Genomic DNA, 5985 nt, shown 5'->3' with positions numbered 1-5985 from the left:
CCCCCTCCCCCCCAAATTCACTGCCCTCCACGCTGACGAGGTTGAAAGCGACAGTCGAACGCTCGAAATATCCGACGGGATGCATTCAACTTCGGAGTGCCTTTGATTCGATGAGATGTCCAAGTGCAGCAGCGCTCAGCAATGCACGAGCCGCTGCACGTGGCGACCGAGTGCCTGCCTTTGATTCGATGTGGCGCAAGCAATCACGGAGCTGTCACTGCACAGGTCGATGCATTGTTACCACTTCGTTGCTGCTGTGCAGGCGCAAGCACCAACCAACGTGCTGCGGTGCCAGTGGCACGTCTGCAGCACGGGCAGCATCCCCACCGTCATATCATACCGTTGTTGCCTGAACTCACCGTCATATCAGGGGAGCAGCAGCTGCAAGCAACCAATACACCTTGGCCTCGATGCCCTCGCTTGCTTCTTCACCAGCCTCGCAGCTCACCTCACCTCACCTCACCTCACCTCACCTGTATACAGTTGGGTTTGGGTTCAGACAATACAATGACCCCAACCAAGGCTGCTCTTGACCCGTCTGCATACTTCGTTCGACGACAGACCGTCGTGTTTTGGCCTGTTTCGCCCTTTTCGCGTGCTTGATGGGGCCTTCAGATAACAACACAGGGCGAGATGGGGCATTCAGATAACAACACAGGGCAGGTGCTGCCCTGCCCCCACACTTCGCTCGCTGGCTCTCCGCCGCTCGACCAAAGATGGCCAAGTTTTGCCCCGTTTTTGCCCCTTTTGCCCCGTTTTTGCCTCCTTTTGGGCTGTTCTTTGCTAGATTGGGCTTTCGTATAGCATGGACGGTGCTGCTTCTCGCTTCGCTCGCTGTTCGCCGCTCGCCGCTCGCTCGCGCAGCCAAAAATGGCCAGTTTTGGCCCGTTTTTGGGCTGTTTTGGCCTGTTTTTGGTCTGTTCTGGCGTGGCGCGGTGACCGTCGTGAGCGGAGCAAAACGTCAGCCATCTCAGCACCTTGGAACCCCCCGGGTGGCACAGGGCTGGATGGGGCTTTCGTATAGCAGGGACGGTGCTGCCTCACGCTTCGCTCGCTGTTCGCCGCTCGCCGCTCGCTCGCGCAACCTAAAATGGCCAGTTTTGGCCCGTTTTTGGGCTGTTTTGGCCTGTTTTTGGTCCGTTCTTGCGTGGCACGGCGACCGTCGTGAGCGGAGCAAAACGTCAGCCATCTCAGCACCCTGGAACCCCCCGGGTGGCACAGGGCTGGATGGGGCTTTCGTATAGCAGGGACGGTGCTGCCTCTCGCTTCGCTCGCTGTTCGCCGCTCACCGCTCGCTCGCTCAGCCAAAAATGGCCAGTTTTGGCCCGTTTTTGGGCTGTTTTGGCCTGTTTTTGGTCCGTTCTTGCATGGCGCGGTGACCGTCGTGAGCGGAGCAAAACGTCAGCCATCTCAGCACCCTGGAACCCCCCGGGTGGCACAGGGCTGGATGGGGCTTTCGTATAGCAGGGACGGTGCTGCCTCACGCTTCGCTCGCTGTTCGCCGCTCGCCGCTCGCTCGCGCAGCCAAAAATGACCAGTTTTGGCCCGTTTTTGGGCTGTTTTGGCCTGTTTATGGTCCGTTCTTGCGTGGTGCGGTGACCGTCGTGAGCGGAGCAAAACGTCAGCCATCTCAGCACCCTGGAACCCCCCGGGTGGCACAGGGCTGGATGGGGCTTTCGTATATAGCAGGGACGGTGCTGCCTCTCGCTTCGCTCGCTGTCCGCCGCTCGCCGCTCGCTCGCGCAGCCAAAAATGGCCAGTTTTGGCCCGTTTTTGGGCCGTTTTGGCCAGTTTTTGGCCTGTTCTTGCATTGCGCGGTGACCGTCGAGAGCGGAGCAAAACGTCAGCCATCTCAGCACCCTGGAACCCCCCGGGTGGCACAGGGCTGGATGGGGCTTTCGTATAGCAGGGACGGTGCTGCCTCTCGCTTCGCTCGCTGTCCGCCGCTCGCCGCTCGCTCGTGCAGCCAAAAATGGCCAGTTTTGGCCCGTTTTTGGGCCGTTTTGGCCAGTTTTTGGCCTGTTCTTGCATTGCGCGGTGACCGTCGAGAGCGGAGCAAAACGTCAGCCATCTCAGCACCCTGGAACCCCCCGGGTGGCACAGGGCTGGATGGGGCTTTCGTATAGCAGGGACGGTGCTGCCTCTCGCTTCGCTCGCTGTCCGCCGCTCGCCGCTCGCTCGTGCAGCCAAAAATGGCCAGTTTTGGCCCGTTTTTGGGCCGTTTTGGCCAGTTTTTGGCCTGTTCTTGCATTGCGCGGTGACCGTCGAGAGCGGAGCAAAACGTCAGCCATCTCAGCACCCTGGAACCCCCCGGGTGGCACAGGGCTGGATGGGGCTTTCGTATAGCAGGGACGGTGCTGCCTCTCGCTTCGCTCGCTGTCCGCCGCTCGCCGCTCGCTCGTGCAGCCAAAAATGGCCAGTTTTGGCCCGTTTTTGGGCCGTTTTGGCCAGTTTTTGGCCTGTTCTTGCATTGCGCGGTGACCGTCGAGAGCGGAGCAAAACGTCAGCCATCTCAGCACCCTGGAACCCCCCGGGTGGCACAGGGCTGGATGGGGCTTTCGTATAGCAGGGACGGTGCTGCCTCTCGCTTCGCTCGCTGTCCGCCGCTCGCCGCTCGCTCGTGCAGCCAAAAATGGCCAGTTTTGGCCCGTTTTTGGGCCGTTTTGGCCAGTTTTTGGCCTGTTCTTGCATTGCGCGGTGACCGTCGAGAGCGGAGCAAAACGTCAGCCATCTCAGCACCCTGGAACCCCCCGGGTGGCACAGGGCTGGATGGGGCTTTCGTATAGCAGGGACGGTGCTGCCTCTCGCTTCGCTCGCTGTCCGCCGCTCGCCGCTCGCTCGTGCAGCCAAAAATGGCCAGTTTTGGCCCGTTTTTGGGCCGTTTTGGCCAGTTTTTGGCCTGTTCTTGCATTGCGCGGTGACCGTCGAGAGCGGAGCAAAACGTCAGCCATCTCAGCACCCTGGAACCCCCCGGGTGGCACAGGGCTGGATGGGGCTTTCGTATAGCAGGGACGGTGCTGCCTCTCGCTTCGCTCGCTGTCCGCCGCTCGCCGCTCGCTCGTGCAGCCAAAAATGGCCAGTTTTGGCCCGTTTTTGGGCCGTTTTGGCCAGTTTTTGGCCTGTTCTTGCATTGCGCGGTGACCGTCGAGAGCGGAGCAAAACGTCAGCCATCTCAGCACCCTGGAACCCCCCGGGTGGCACAGGGCTGGATGGGGCTTTCGTATAGCAGGGACGGTGCTGCCTCTCGCTTCGCTCGCTGTCCGCCGCTCGCCGCTCGCTCGTGCAGCCAAAAATGGCCAGTTTTGGCCCGTTTTTGGGCCGTTTTGGCCAGTTTTTGGCCTGTTCTTGCATTGCGCGGTGACCGTCGAGAGCGGAGCAAAACGTCAGCCATCTCAGCACCCTGGAACCCCCCGGGTGGCACAGGGCTGGATGGGGCTTTCGTATAGCAGGGACGGTGCTGCCTCTCGCTTCGCTCGCTGTCCGCCGCTCGCCGCTCGCTCGTGCAGCCAAAAATGGCCAGTTTTGGCCCGTTTTTGGGCCGTTTTGGCCAGTTTTTGGCCTGTTCTTGCATTGCGCGGTGACCGTCGAGAGCGGAGCAAAACGTCAGCCATCTCAGCACCCTGGAACCCCCCGGGTGGCACAGGGCTGGATGGGGCTTTCGTATAGCAGGGACGGTGCTGCCTCTCGCTTCGCTCGCTGTCCGCCGCTCGCCGCTCGCTCGCGCAGCCAAAAATGGCCAGTTTTGGCCCGTTTTTGGGCCGTTTTGGCCAGTTTTTGGCCTGTTCTTGCATTGCGCGGTGACCGTCGAGAGCGGAGCAAAACGTCAGCCATCTCAGCACCCTGGAACCCCCCGGGTGGCACAGGGCTGGATGGGGCTTTCGTATAGCAGGGACGGTGCTGCCTCTCGCTTCGCTCGCTGTCCGCCGCTCGCCGCTCGCTCGTGCAGCCAAAAATGGCCAGTTTTGGCCCGTTTTTGGGCCGTTTTGGCCAGTTTTTGGCCTGTTCTTGCATTGCGCGGTGACCGTCGAGAGCGGAGCAAAACGTCAGCCATCTCAGCACCCTGGAACCCCCCCGGGTGGCACAGGGCTGGATGGGGCTTTCGTATAGCAGGGACGGTGCTGCCTCTCGCTTCGCTCGCTGTCCGCCGCTCGCCGCTCGCTCGTGCAGCCAAAAATGGCCAGTTTTGGCCCGTTTTTGGGCCGTTTTGGCCAGTTTTTGGCCTGTTCTTGCATTGCGCGGTGACCGTCGAGAGCGGAGCAAAACGTCAGCCATCTCAGCACCCTGGAACCCCCCGGGTGGCACAGGGCTGGATGGGGCTTTCGTATAGCAGGGACGGTGCTGCCTCTCGCTTCGCTCGCTGTCCGCCGCTCGCCGCTCGCTCGTGCAGCCAAAAATGGCCAGTTTTGGCCCGTTTTTGGGCCGTTTTGGCCAGTTTTTGGCCTGTTCTTGCATTGCGCGGTGACCGTCGAGAGCGGAGCAAAACGTCAGCCATCTCAGCACCCTGGAACCCCCCGGGTGGCACAGGGCTGGATGGGGCTTTCGTATAGCAGGGACGGTGCTGCCTCTCGCTTCGCTCGCTGTCCGCCGCTCGCCGCTCGCTCGCGCAGCCAAAAATGGCCAGTTTTGGCCCGTTTTTGGGCCGTTTTGGCCAGTTTTTGGCCTGTTCTTGCATTGCGCGGTGACCGTCGAGAGCGGAGCAAAACGTCAGCCATCTCAGCACCCTGGAACCCCCCGGGTGGCACAGGGCTGGATGGGGCTTTCGTATAGCAGGGACGGTGCTGCCTCTCGCTTCGCTCGCTGTCCGCCGCTCGCCGCTCGCTCGTGCAGCCAAAAATGGCCAGTTTTGGCCCGTTTTTGGGCCGTTTTGGCCAGTTTTTGGCCTGTTCTTGCATTGCGCGGTGACCGTCGAGAGCGGAGCAAAACGTCAGCCATCTCAGCACCCTGGAACCCCCCGGGTGGCACAGGGCTGGATGGGGCTTTCGTATAGCAGGGACGGTGCTGCCTCTCGCTTCGCTCGCTGTCCGCCGCTCGCCGCTCGCTCGTGCAGCCAAAAATGGCCAGTTTTGGCCCGTTTTTGGGCCGTTTTGGCCAGTTTTTGGCCTGTTCTTGCATTGCGCGGTGACCGTCGAGAGCGGAGCAAAACGTCAGCCATCTCAGCACCCTGGAACCCCCCGGGTGGCACAGGGCTGGATGGGGCTTTCGTATAGCAGGGACGGTGCTGCCTCTCGCTTCGCTCGCTGTCCGCCGCTCGCCGCTCGCTCGTGCAGCCAAAAATGGCCAGTTTTGGCCCGTTTTTGGGCCGTTTTGGCCAGTTTTTGGCCTGTTCTTGCATTGCGCGGTGACCGTCGAGAGCGGAGCAAAACGTCAGCCATCTCAGCACCCTGGAACCCCCCGGGTGGCACAGGGCTGGATGGGGCTTTCGTATAGCAGGGACGGTGCTGCCTCTCGCTTCGCTCGCTGTCCGCCGCTCGCCGCTCGCTCGCGCAGCCAAAAATGGCCAGTTTTGGCCCGTTTTTGGGCCGTTTTGGCCAGTTTTTGGCCTGTTCTTGCATTGCGCGGTGACCGTCGAGAGCGGAGCAAAACGTCAGCCATCTCAGCACCCTGGAACCCCCCGGGTGGCACAGGGCTGGATGGGGCTTTCGTATAGCAGGGACGGTGCTGCCTCTCGCTTCGCTCGCTGTCCGCCGCTCGCCGCTCGCGCAGCCAAAAATGGCCAGTTTTGGCCCGTTTTTGGGCCGTTTTGGCCAGTTTTTGGCCTGTTCTTGCATTGCGCGGTGACCGTCGAGAGCGGAGCAAAACGTCAGCCATCTCAGCACCCTGGAACCCCCCGGGTGGCACAGGGCTGGATGGGGCTTTCGTATAGCAGGGACGGTGCTGCCTCTCGCTTCGCTCGCTGTTCGCCGCTCGCCGCTCGCTCGCGCAGCCAAAAATGGCCAGTTTTGGCCCGTTTTTGGGCTGTTTTGGCCAGTTTTTGGCCTGTTCTTG

This window comes from Musa acuminata, unplaced genomic scaffold (assembly GCF_036884655.1).
Source record: "Musa acuminata AAA Group cultivar baxijiao unplaced genomic scaffold, Cavendish_Baxijiao_AAA HiC_scaffold_59, whole genome shotgun sequence".
Lineage (NCBI taxonomy): Eukaryota > Viridiplantae > Streptophyta > Magnoliopsida > Zingiberales > Musaceae > Musa > Musa acuminata.
Note: the sequence above shows the minus strand (reverse complement) of the source record.